We start from the raw sequence: 13,096 nt of genomic DNA, 5'->3' as shown, positions 1-13,096 counted from the left end.
GAGTGTTCAGGGAGATAGGTACTTTATGATTCTTACTAATGCTTGCTCAAGAATGATGTGGGTCACATTCTTGAAAGACAACTCTAAAGCTTTTGGAAAGTTTAAAGCCTTCAGAGGACTAGTTGAAAAAGAAAGTGGTAAGAGAATCAAATGCCTTAGAACTGACCAAGGAGGTGAGTCCACTTCTAGTGAGTTCAATAAGTACTATGAAGAAAATGGCATCAAGAGGAAACTATCTACCCCTTGGACTCCATAGTAGAATGGCCTAGTAGAAAGGAACAACTGGACTGTAGTTGAAGTAGCTAGAATGATGTTGATTCAAGGGAAGGTTGCTCACACTTTTTGGAGAGAAGCAGTGAGTGCTGTAGTCTACACTATGAACCGGGTACTCATCAAGAAAGGTAAGGATAAAACACCCTATGAGTATTGGACCGGTAAGAATCCTATAGTAAGCTACTTTAGAGTGTTTGGTAGCAAGTGTTATATCAAGAGGAGTGAACACCAGAGCATGTTTGATGCAAAATGTGATGAGGAAATATTCCTAGGGCATTCCACCAAGAGTAAAGCTCTCAAGTGTTTTAACAATAGGACTTAGGGAATTTTTGAAAGTATCAATGTTAGAGTTGATAAAACCTCTAAGAAACCTGAGGAAACTGATAGTGAGCAAGCCATAGATGAACTGGTTGTAACCTTCTGGGAACCGGTTGTAAAACAACCAAGTAACAGTAACAATGGTCCTACACCGATAGATGCTGATGCTGATGAAGATGAGGATGAAGAGGAAAAGCAAGAGGAATAAATTAAGATCATTCCTAAGTATGTTAAGATAAATCATGATCCAAAGCAGATCATAGGAGATAAGGATGCAAGAATTCTTACAAGAGGAAAGGTCAGAGAAAATTCTTGCATGATTTCTGAATTTGAGCCTCAAACATCTAAAGAGGCACATAAAGATGAAGACTGGATTAAGGCTGTGGAAGAGGACCTTGACCAGATAGAAAAGAATTGTACATGGTCTTTGGTACCTAGACCTGAGCATAAAAATTTTATTGGCACCAAATGGGTTTTTAGAAACAAGTTGAATGAAGATGGCACAGTGAAAAGAAACAAAGCAAGACTGGTATGTAGGGGATATGCTCAAGAAGGAGTAGACTATGGAGAAACCTTTGCTCCAGTAGCTAGATTGGAAGGAGTTCGAATGCTTCTTGCATATGCAGCCTTCAAGGGATTCAAAGTGTATCAAATGGATGTAAAATATGCACTCCTAAATGGAATACTTGAAGTGGAAGTATATATAGAGCAACCAGATGGGTTTGCCCTATCAAAAGACAATGATATGGTGTGTAGGCTACATAAAGCCTTGTATGGATTGAAACAAGAAGCTAGAGCATGGTATGAATGTTTACACTCCCATCTTGTGAAGACTGGATTTGAAAGAACAGGTGAAGATAGCAATATCTATTTGAAATTGGAAGGAGATCAGATTTTGATCTGTGAAGTGTTTGTTGATGACATAATTTTTGGTGGAGATGACAAGATGAGCCATGCATTTGCAGATGAGATGAAGAAGGAATTTGAGATGTCACTAATCAGAGACATTAAGCTCTTCATTGGACTATAGATTCAACAAATGAAAGATGGTATCTTTATCACTCAGTCCAAGTATGTCAAAGAGGTGTTGAAGACCTTTGGCATGGAAGACAACAAACTGGTTGGTACACCGACAGTGACCAGTTGTTAATTGTCAAAAGAATATGACTCATTATTGGTGAATGAGAAGGAATACCGGTCAAAGATTGGTAAGTTGAACTATGTAGTACACAATAGACTAGACATAGCACATGCAGTAGACATTGCTGCATGTTTCTAGAAAAGTCCAAGAGAATCCCACTTGGTAGTAGTCAAGCGGATTCTTAGATATTTGAAGGGAACTATAGATTATGGATTGTGGTATCCATACAGTAATGATTTCAATCTCGAAGTATTTATAGATGCCAATTGGGCTAGTAATGTGGACAAACAGAAGAGCACAATTGGTGGTGCATTCTTTCTTGGTGGTAGACTAGTCTCATGGATGAGTAAGAAGCAGAGTTGTATCTCTCAGTCTACAGTAGAAGCAAAATATGTAGCAGCATTTATGAACTGCATGCAGACAATTTGGATGAAGCATGTACTAAGTGGTTTCAAAGTCCCTGTATCTGAACTGGTAAGTATATTTTGTGACAACATGAGAGAAATTAATATTTCTAAGAATCCGGTTTTGCATTCTAGAACCAAGCACTTCGAGCTCAAGTATCATTGTATTGGAACATGTTTCCAATAAGGAGCTGTTAGCAGACATATTCACCAAGCCTCTACCGAAGGATACATTTACCTATTTAAGAGGTGAATTAGGGGTGCTGCCCCTTCAAGAGGTGAACTAAAGGTATGTGCTTCACATCAGTCAAGTATTGCATTGTCAAAATATTTTCAGGATTGGTGTGTTGAAGGATGCTACTCCTCAGGGGGAGCAGCATAGTGGAACATGGATGTCTGTGCCTCCACTTTGGTATTGTTGTCAAAGGGGGATAAGATGTGAAGCAAAGAAGATATCTGCAGTATTCAAGATATATAATATGGAAGAAATTGGGGAGAAGATGTGAAGTGGAGATATATCTTTATATATTGCCATCAATGCCAAAGGAGGAGATTGTTGGCATATGTGCAGAGTTTGATGACATGATGATATTGTATGTTGTCATTGATGTCAATATGATGAAGTATGAACTAGTATATTAAAGTAAGCCAACTGGCAAGAGAACTGGTATGATGATGTGAACCGGTATATGTGAAAAAGTGAAGTGGTATGTTGATGATGTGAACCAGTATATGTGAAAAGTTGAACCGGTATGTTGGAATGTGAACTAACATATGCAAAGTTTGTATTGGGGTTTCATTTGATATGACTACTAGTTGGTAGTCTCAGCTTCAAGGTTTCTAGTTGATGCATTTCTAGTCTCTGTTATTCGACCGATGACATCCTGTGATGAGTTAGCATTAAAATTAAGATCAGATCATGTTGCCATGTCAGCCTTGTGCACATAGAGGATTTCCTTGAGGATCTTGCATGAAGAATATTGATTCTATCTACCTCAGGAACGTGTGAAGTCTCAGTAAATGGTGGAGAGTGTGTGATGGGTTATCAGCTTCCAGAAGTGGCAAAGAATGAATGATGGAGAACATCTTGAGTTTTGTTCAAAATTGTTTTACCCTATGCAACATGACTAAATGGTCAGTATTAGACTGACTGTATTGTTAACCTAAATGTTTAGGGCTTAGGGTTTATGCCACTAACCTATCTATTTCCTATAAGGTTGATGATGATTCTCATTTGATTTTGTTGGCAAATGTTATGTGTGTATCCAAGTGTAGAGATACTTGATTCTTGCTAGACTGGTGCAGTGACTAGAGATCTGCAGAGTGTGATTGCAGAAGTAAAGGAACATAAATGGATTTGTCTTGGCATTGAGTGCTGTTATCAGATCAGTGTATTACCTATTGACTTCTAACCATTTTAGTAGTTGGAAAATCCCTTTACTAGGTAGCTCTAATAGGCTTTTTGTAAATCCTTTAATAGGGTGACTCAAAATCATAAGTTCTCAAAATCCTCTGACAAGGTAACCTTTAACAGGGTTTTAACCTCTAATCGGGTATTAAGCCATCCATTAACTGGGTGATCCCTAGCAGGATTAGTTCCTAGCAGAACTTGTTGTAAAGTCCTTAACTGGACTAGGCTCCTAATAGAGTGGACTTCAGAAGAGTTCAAGAACAACTTGTGGGTATTCATCCCCACCATGGTTTTTCCTAGTTGGGTTTCCACGTGAAAAATAAGTGTGTCATGTGTGATGCTTTTTCATGTGATGATTAGTGTTTTATGTTAAGTGGTACAGAATGTTGATCCAATGGTCATTATATTTCAGATGATGTATTACTTGTTTGTGCATATGGGTGAAGTGGAAATGAGATATTAGGTATTGTGAAGATCTAAGTGTTACCGGTTCATGTCTTTCACTGTCAGACTATGTTTTACCGGTAGTGCCTAGTTTAGATCAGTGATGCTATTTACTAGTTTGTGTAGTCTTTGCAGATTAAGTTGTTAGCAAGTTTTTTTTGTCTATACTGATTCAGCCCCCCTCTCAGTATCTATTGAGTATTTACTATTCATCATTATTCATCAATAGTTAGGGTAGTGACAGGCTTACCTTCCACTGGTAGCAGACTTGAGAAAGGGAAAAAGGTTCCTAATGACACTGTAATGACCCTAGCCGGTGCAACTTTTGATAAGAGATCCTTGAGAGTAAATTATGTAAAGGATATCAATGTAAGGTTTATTAGCATGATACTTGGATACAAAGCTACTCATGCCAACAAATTAAACTCTGTTTCTAGCTTGTGTATCAAAAGTGCCTATGACTTGGTAAATAACAATGCAATGATTGACATATGTAAATGGTTGAAGGATGAATTGATAGATAATCTGAAGAAAATCAAAGGAGACAAGAAAGGAACTTTCAGATTTTGCAACCTACTTGTATGTTTAATGTTGTATATAACCAAGCAAGTTCCCGGTATTGGTAGAAAGGATTTTGGCTTTGACATCCTGGTAGGAAAACAACTACTGGACATTCTAAACAACATGGGAGATAACATAGAAAAGAACATAAATGAATACTTTTAGGCATTAAAGGCTAGAATAAGGCTATCTCAAGCTATTGTTGACAAATATCAAAAGGAGATATGGTTTGTAATAAAGAAAGATGAGATCTAGATGGAGGCAGTGGTCCCAAGGACTATCTGGGTTACTGAAATGAGATATGACGTAGATGAGAATATAATTGAAACCTATGCAAAAGCCCTCTTAGAAGCACCTAAAGAACCAACTGAAGAAATATTTGGTAATGCTGAAACAATTGAAAGCAAAATTCAATATCAAAAAAGAATAAAGAAAACTAAGCAGATAGTTAGGAAAGGAACAAGGCAGGAAAAAGCAATCAAAGAGGATGTATTAAATAAAACTGATATCAAGGAGAGTGACTTAGAAGGAGTACAACCGAAAACACATCTTTCACTATTTGCTACCTCCTCTCACAGTGAAATACCAGCAGAGTTTAAAAGGGTAGTCAAGAAAAGAAAACCTTTACTGGCACCTGCTCCTACACCAAAAAGAACAAGACAAAAACAACAGGCAGTTAGGCCTCTGGCAAGGAAGTTGACACCAAAGAAGAGGAAACAAAAACAAGTTATTCCTCCACTTGACAAACTTCTGAGTGAAATAACTAAAGGTGGCAAATTGACCAACATCAACAAGTTGTATAGCACACTATCAGATGATGAAAAAGAAAGTATAGAAAATAGTGTTATTTTACATCTTGATATTTATAAGAAATTTTTGATGGAAGTTGTTTATTATATACCCAATGACTTGTATAGAAGATTAGAAGATAGAAGGGTAGCAATTGTGGAATTAGATAAAAAGATCAAAATAGAAAAATTACTTGCAGTTCACCTAGTGAACTCAACTCAAGAGATTTATGAGTTAATCAGTGAGGCTAACTAGACAGTATTCTCAACTGGTCACCGACATGTAGCACTAATGGCAGGAAGAGTTAATGAGATATCAGAAGAAACTACTGACAAGTGGGATATATTCTTTGTTGAAAAGGAGAAACAAGAAGAGCTTAAGAGACCATAGACCTTTAAAGTCTATCAAAAGGAAAAAGAAAAAGGTAAAGGTAAGGTAGGTGGACCTCCAAGCATAAAGGTGACAAATAACTTACCCCCACCTCCTTCTAATACTCCACCGGCAACAGAGAGTATGGAGATAACATATGAGGACACAAATCCTGATTTAAAGGTGTTGTACACAATGAATATAGACACATAGGAAGTGAACATTGTGGCTAATAAGGAATCAACTGAGAAGAGAAATGTGGCAACTGAGCCACTAGTATAAGACACGATAGTTGACACAAACATTGAGGATATAGTTGGAAACCTTGAGATTGGGATTGAGCAACAAATTGAATAGGCAACTGATTTCCCAGATGCAGGAATTGCAGCTATCACTGGTACACATTGATGTATCTACTGAGCAACCAAAAATTGATACTAATGAAAAATCTATTGAGATACCGACTGTAGACATTTTTGAGGTGCAAATAGAAAAACTAGCAATGGATACCACTGTAAAATCATCAGAGGCACAATCAAAGAAACCATCAGTAGAGAGCACAGAGAAACCGACAGAGACACATACAGAGAAATAGGTAGAGCAACAGGATTCATAGGTACATTTATAAATAGTGCCACCGGCTACAACAGATAAACCTAAACCTTTAGTAGTGGAAATGCAGACACAAACTGACCCTCTAGAGAAAGAGGAAAACAAAGCTATTACCACCACCAGCGGATTACATATTGTAAAGGTAGATGGACAATCATCCACAACCTCTATGTCTGAATTTAGACCTACTAATGTGACAGAGCTATTGCTACATTCAATCAAGAAAATAACAGAATGTAATGGACTAACATATATGGCTATTGATGATACATTACCAATTTTGAAGATGATAGCACCTAAGTGTAATATAGAGAATAAATATTCATTGAGCCAATTAGACACATTGTCTAAGTACATAACCGACAACCTACTGAAAATTGATTAAATCAATGAGGAGACATTCAGAGAGAAAATGAACAAAGAGAAGGAAAAATTCTTTGAGGAGACAGTCAAGAAAAATAAGGAACATATGGATACCTTATTACCGGTACTAGGCAAGACAATTTTGGACTTCAAGAAACTATACAGAGATACATGCAACACAAACATTTTGACCAAAGATATAGATAAAGAGATCAACATTGCTCAAAAGGAATTCAATAATATTGCTGATAACTTAATAGGTTCATCGGATTCAATATCGATAGTAGAATAGGAAATTACCAGATTTGAAGAGAAAATAGAAAAACTTGAAAAAGGTAAGGAAAGATTAAGGTTTAAGGCAAAAGAACTGAAGTGTAGACTATGTCCTAAACTGGATATCCTCATCTCTTTGAGAAAAGAGAATTTTGAGGCTCTTGTTCCAGGACTTAAGACATTGGAAGAGCAAATGGACTTTCTCACCAGTACAATTCAGAGGACTGAGGCAACACTAAAAGATAGTGAGAGATTCTACAATAGTCTGAATGTTGCTTTAGCAGAGTTATATCATATCATAATCAACCAGTTATAGGGATCATAATAGGAACTACACTCAATTGACATTAAATGATAGCCTTTGTCATTGATACCAAAGGGAGAGTAGTAGAGGATAAGAAAAAGGATATGAATAGAATATATCACCAACTCTGGGGGAGCAGACAGTTTAGATAGTTTTGGTAAGACAGTTTTAGACAACACTTTTTGGACATACTTTTTGGCTTTTTATCATGAGTCCTGCCACCAATGCCAAAGAGGGAGATTGTTGGCAAATGCACACTCCAATGAGAAATTGTAGGTGATTGAAGGTATTGTCATTGATGTCAACCTTACAGTCCTATGGCACCAGAAGACACTGGCACAGGCACAGACACTAGCACTGGTAGCGGCAAAGATGTTCACTGACACCCTAGCCGACAAGATTTTATTTATTGTATTTTATATTTAATTGTAAAATCCTTTTGTAAGCCGACAAGGCAAGTTGTAATATGACTCATATAAGTATGAGCTCTTGTAAATCATTTAATAGATGTGGATATGGTTAGATTATTTATAGAACTAAGATGTGAATATTAAGGAAAAGTTTGGAATAAGGTTTTGGAAGTTTTATGAGCTTAAACCAGTACTAAACCTAGCATAGCAGATGCTGATCTAAAGTAGTACATGACATTGGATTTATATAATCCACTTTTGTAAGTCAGTGAGACCTCCCTTTTTGTACTTAAGCAGTGAGCTTTAGGCAGTTGGCCTTCCTGCATGTGCAAGCCCCTATTGTATCAGTAATATTCACTTATTGGCCAGTGAGTGAATATTGTGGGTCACAAATCCCACTGAGGTTTTTCCCACACTGGGTTTCCTCATTAAAAATATTGTATTATGGTGTGCTTTCTATGTTGTGTTTATTGTTCTTATTTATAGCATTAATTCTGGTTTATCGGTATACTGTTTTAAGATGCAATTCATTTAATAAGTCAAGAAAATCCATTAACTGGCAAGATACTGATTCACCCCCACCTCTCAATATCTTTGGGAATCCTAACAAATGTATGAAAAGAATATTTATAATAAAAGTAATTCCCCAAAAGTGGAAGGACAACTCTTTTCATAAAAACAATAACTAAAAAATAATAATTATAGAGCTTCATATAATAATTTCATCCAGATGTTCTGATTGTAATTTGTTCTTTTTGCCAAGGGTGATATTCATCATTGAATAAAGTTCTCTGACCACAAGATCCATATCTAGTTGCCTAATCTCATCAGGGTGAGCACATCTAAGAGCTATGTTTGCAACAACCAAGGCCTCTTTTACAACAGAGATGTCCCACCCATCTTGTTTAAGTTTAATATCTGCAACTTCTTCAAAACAATTGTTCTCTATAATTTGTGTTACATATATATGGAATTCAAAAATATTTCATGCTTGACCACCATGCCTCTACCCTGTTATCATCTCCAACACAACAATTTCAAAGCTATAAATATCATGTTTATAAGATAGCTTCCCTATCTAGCAATACTCTGGAGACCTATAGATGTCTTTTGTGTCTATTACTTTATTAGTTGACCATTGCTCACCTTTCCAATCTACATGAAATCAATAAGCTTTGCCTCATGATCTTTAGCATCCACCAAAATATTTTGTTGCTTAATATGAACATGAATTTTTTTTATCCTAGTGTAAGAATTCAATTCCTTTAGCAATACCCATTATCATTTTGAAGATCTGCTTCCAATTGTAGGTAAACCCTCTACAATTTTCTCTCAAGTAGTCATCCAGAGTACATCCATCTATGTACATGTAGACCAAATAGGATAGATTTGTTTCTATATACCAACCATACAACTTGTTTATGTTTATATGATCCTTTCCTTGCAGGAGTTCAACTTCATTCTCCACCCATTGTTTGGTGTCATGGGACCTATGTTCTATTTCCTTTATAATCAAATCTTCACATTGGAAGTTTCCTCTATAAACACTTTCAAATCTCCCCTCCCTAATTTGATGAGACTCATGGAAATAGCTCTTGATATATGATATCTGATCTGGTGTTATATTTGTATAAATTTTCTTAGACAAGAGATCTACATTGAAGGAGAGAGAGAGAGAGGGGGGAGGGTGGCAATAAATAATATTATGGAGGGAAGGAGGTAGAGAGTTAGGGGAGGTAAAAGTAGAGAGGGATGGAAAGAGAGGGGGGTAGAGAGGGAGAGAGGACATGTGTGTTTGTGTGTGTGAGAGAGAGAGGGGGGATGAGATAAATAATATTATGGAGGGAAGAAGGTAGTTAGTTAGGGGAGATAAAAGTAGAGAGGGAGAGGGTAGATGTGTGTGTGTGTGAGAGAGAGAGAGAAAGAGAGAGGGGGGGTGAGATAAATAATATTATGGAGGGAAGGAGGTAGAGAGGTAGGGGAGATAAAAGTAGAGAGAGATGAAAAGAGAGGTAGGTAGAGAGGGAGAGGGGATATAAAGAGAGTAGGAGGGAAGAAACATTGATAGAGAGAGGAGATAAATACATAAAGGGAGAGGGGAGATCGAGAGTATAGATAGATGGGTAAGTAGAGAGGTGGAGGGAAGGAAAAATGGTTGTATGTATAAATATAGGGAAAGGGGAGATAGATATAAGTAGAGATAGAAGAAGAGAGAGAGGAGGGAAGGAGATCTATGCAGAAAAATAAAAGGATTGAGAGGGAGGTATGTAGAGAGTGAGAGAAGGATAGATAATAGTGAGAGAGAGGTAGAAAGATATGTATATATCTTGGGGTGGAGAGGAGAGTGAGATAGAGAGAGGTAGAGAGAGGGGAGAGGGGGAGAGTGATGGGGAGAAATAGATATAAATCTTGTAGGAGAAGGAGAGTGAGATAAAGAAAAATAGAGAGGGAGAGAGAGAGGGAGGGAGTGAGAGAAATGGATATATATGTAGAAAAATAAAAGAAATGAGGTAGGGATTTATATGTATGTAGAAAAAGGGATATGGGAGATAGAGATTACTATAAAAGGAAAGGTTGAGAGTAAGATAAGTAGAGGGGAAGAGAGAGAGAGAGAGAGAGAGAGAGAGAGAGAGAGAGAGAGAGGAAAAGGGGAGATAGTGATATGTTCAGAGTGGGGAAATATATAGAGAGAGGTGGAGAGGGAAGGAGAGATAGAGACATGTGAATATGTTGGAATCAGGGATGACTGAGAGGGGGGATGAGTCAGTGATCTACTGGTTGACAGATTTTAAAAATTAACTTGAAACCACTTGAAGAATACAAATGAAATTGAAATGCAGAAACATAGAAGAAACAACCACAAAAGCATAACACCAAATTTTTACATGGAAACCAAAATGGCAAAAACCATGGTAGGATTTGAACCCACAATATTATTCTGCTATGGCCAATATTAAAACTACAATATGGGCAACACACACACATTCAAGGACACTGCCTAGATTTTACTACTCAAATACAATAAGGGCTACAACCCCAGAAGGCTCACTTCCTTATTGATTAATTAAAATAATGAATTATAGAAAAAAGAACTCTGAAAGCATCTACAATGCTTGGATTAGTTATGATTGAGTGCCAAATATACTGACTGAATCACCTCTATTATTTTGCACTATTCTGCCCTGTTCACTATCTCAGTCAGTTACCGAATCAAGAATGCACATGTGAAACTATGCCAAAATGGATTCTTGATCAACACTCACTTGAATAAAATCATATCATTCTCTAAAAATATCATCTACACCAATCTAATATATTTGCAATCACAAAAGAGGTCATTTACCATGCTAGCCTGCTAGTGTAACGTTTAGTCTCATGTCAGCTTGATCAGATCAGCAAAGATAAATGTGGATCACCAAAACAATAATAAAATGATGTCTCTATGTTGGCCCAATCATCTCAAAAATGATTCAATGCACTGCAATCACTAGAAATCTTCCAAAAATCCTTTGTATATCTTAGAATACCGGTTAACTAGCTACTGGTTAACACCCACTTCTAATTAAGAAGAATTATGGCTACCAGATCAAATCTCCACAAAGAGTTGCCATCAATGACAACCCTAAGATAATAATGAACCCATCAAAAGCCACTAGATGAGTGTTCATCCCCCTTAGACAATGAATCCCCCTTAGACAAAGAATTCCACTCTTCTATACTGTACATTTTTCATTGTTTCTCTCCCCCTTTGATAACAATGCCAAAGATGGGTGCTATCCAAATATTATATACAAAGGTAATTGCCAAAAATTTTACAAATGCTTGAAGATGTCAGAAAAAATGGTCTTCAAAGATCCTAAGTGACTGTCCCACCTTCTCTTCAAGTTATCCAAAACTGTAATAAATGCACTAAATACAATGGTATGAATCTCTACTTCCTTTAGATCAAATGACACAGGTTGTGCCATAGCCTTCATGAACTCTACCTTATTTCTTAGCATGGTGTCCAACCAAGGGGAAATTAAGTTCTAGAGTTCACCTACTCTCCTCAAAATTTTGTCCTTCTCCGCATTGAGCCTTGAGATCTAATCGTTTAGAACCAAAATTTGTCCTTCAACACTACTGGTTGGAGTGACATTGGGATCAAAGGACTAAGAAATACTAGCAAGCTTTCCCTGGAAAACACTTATTTGTTTGTCTATAGCTACAATGAATTTAGGCAAAATTGGACAAGTCTTGTACAATTTACCACCTTCTATCAAGGCATCTGAGATAACATGCAAACCTTTATTTAATCTCGCCCTAGCATCCTCAATCATCTCCTGAAATGTTTGCATCCTAACATCCTTAAATCTATCCAAAAATCTCTTAGTAGATGACTTCTCTAAAGAATCAAAATTGGTATTTACACTATAAATCAATTGCAACAATTTACTGGAGGGGCTAGCATTGGAATCTAACTATACATTCAGAGCCACTTTCTGTAAAACATTAACCGACATCAAAATGATCTATTTGTCTTCTGATTCAGACTTCACCAGATCTTGGCTAGCCTGAGCTTGAACAAAAATTGCAAGCATGAGATTCGCTATAAGAGACATCTATCCAATGTTCAAAGGACCATCTAGATTAATGGAGATCTGACGTGGGGTCGTAGTAACCAGAGGAGTGACAATTGTTGGATCAACTACTCCTTTCTCTTTGTCTAACTCAAGGACCTTTACCTTTGTACTCCTAGCTTCCTTTTTCTTTTCTCCATCCCCTTTATATTGGGCATTGGTGTTGTTACTTGGTACAGTATCATCCTTTTGGATCTTAGAGGTTGTTGAGTTGTCCACCACTAGAGGATTACCAATGGTCTCAATATCAAGTGTTGTGTTACCTTGATCTTCTGGATGTCCCTTAGTTTGAGTTTCATCCTTTTGACCACTAGAAACACCTTTCTTTTCTTCCAGTTGAGAAGACTTGAAAGCATCTTTGTACAAAAGATCATTTACAATTATTTTCCCCATATGTCTTATGTCTCCTTCTGGTCCTCTTCCACTTTGCCAATCATTGATCCTTTTACTCTATTTTTTCTTCTAAACTCTTTCTTATTAGATTCTTCAATAAGTCTTTTGACTTCATCATGAGTGATATAGGGGAAAACATTTATTAGTTCTCTTTCATTCGTCTCCTTATCAGTTGTGTTGTCATTGATGTCAACTGGTATAGTAGGAAAACTGGTATGGGAAAATAGTTGATGTGCAATTATTGATGTCAACTAGTCTAGCAGGTTACTAGTATAGTCTATCACCGGTAAGGAGAGGATGTCAACTAGTAAGTGATCTATTGACAATATATGGTTGCTAATAAATGAGCATATATAAACATGGAGAAGACAAATCAACTAAGTGAAAGGTTGCCAACCAACAAGCTTATGAC

At 36.8% G+C, this 13,096-nt stretch overlaps 1 pseudogene; it reads right to left on the bottom strand.

The window, feature by feature from the left end:
- Positions 1–8,381: 8,381 nt before the first annotated feature.
- On the bottom strand, positions 8,382–12,684 carry LOC131052853 (cysteine-rich receptor-like protein kinase 25; annotated as a pseudogene).
- Positions 12,685–13,096: the final 412 nt, after the last annotated feature.

This window comes from Cryptomeria japonica, chromosome 8, assembly GCF_030272615.1.
Source record: "Cryptomeria japonica chromosome 8, Sugi_1.0, whole genome shotgun sequence".
In the NCBI taxonomy this organism is placed as follows: domain Eukaryota; kingdom Viridiplantae; phylum Streptophyta; class Pinopsida; order Cupressales; family Cupressaceae; genus Cryptomeria; species Cryptomeria japonica.
Note: the sequence above shows the minus strand (reverse complement) of the source record. Positions and strands in the feature narration are given on the sequence as shown.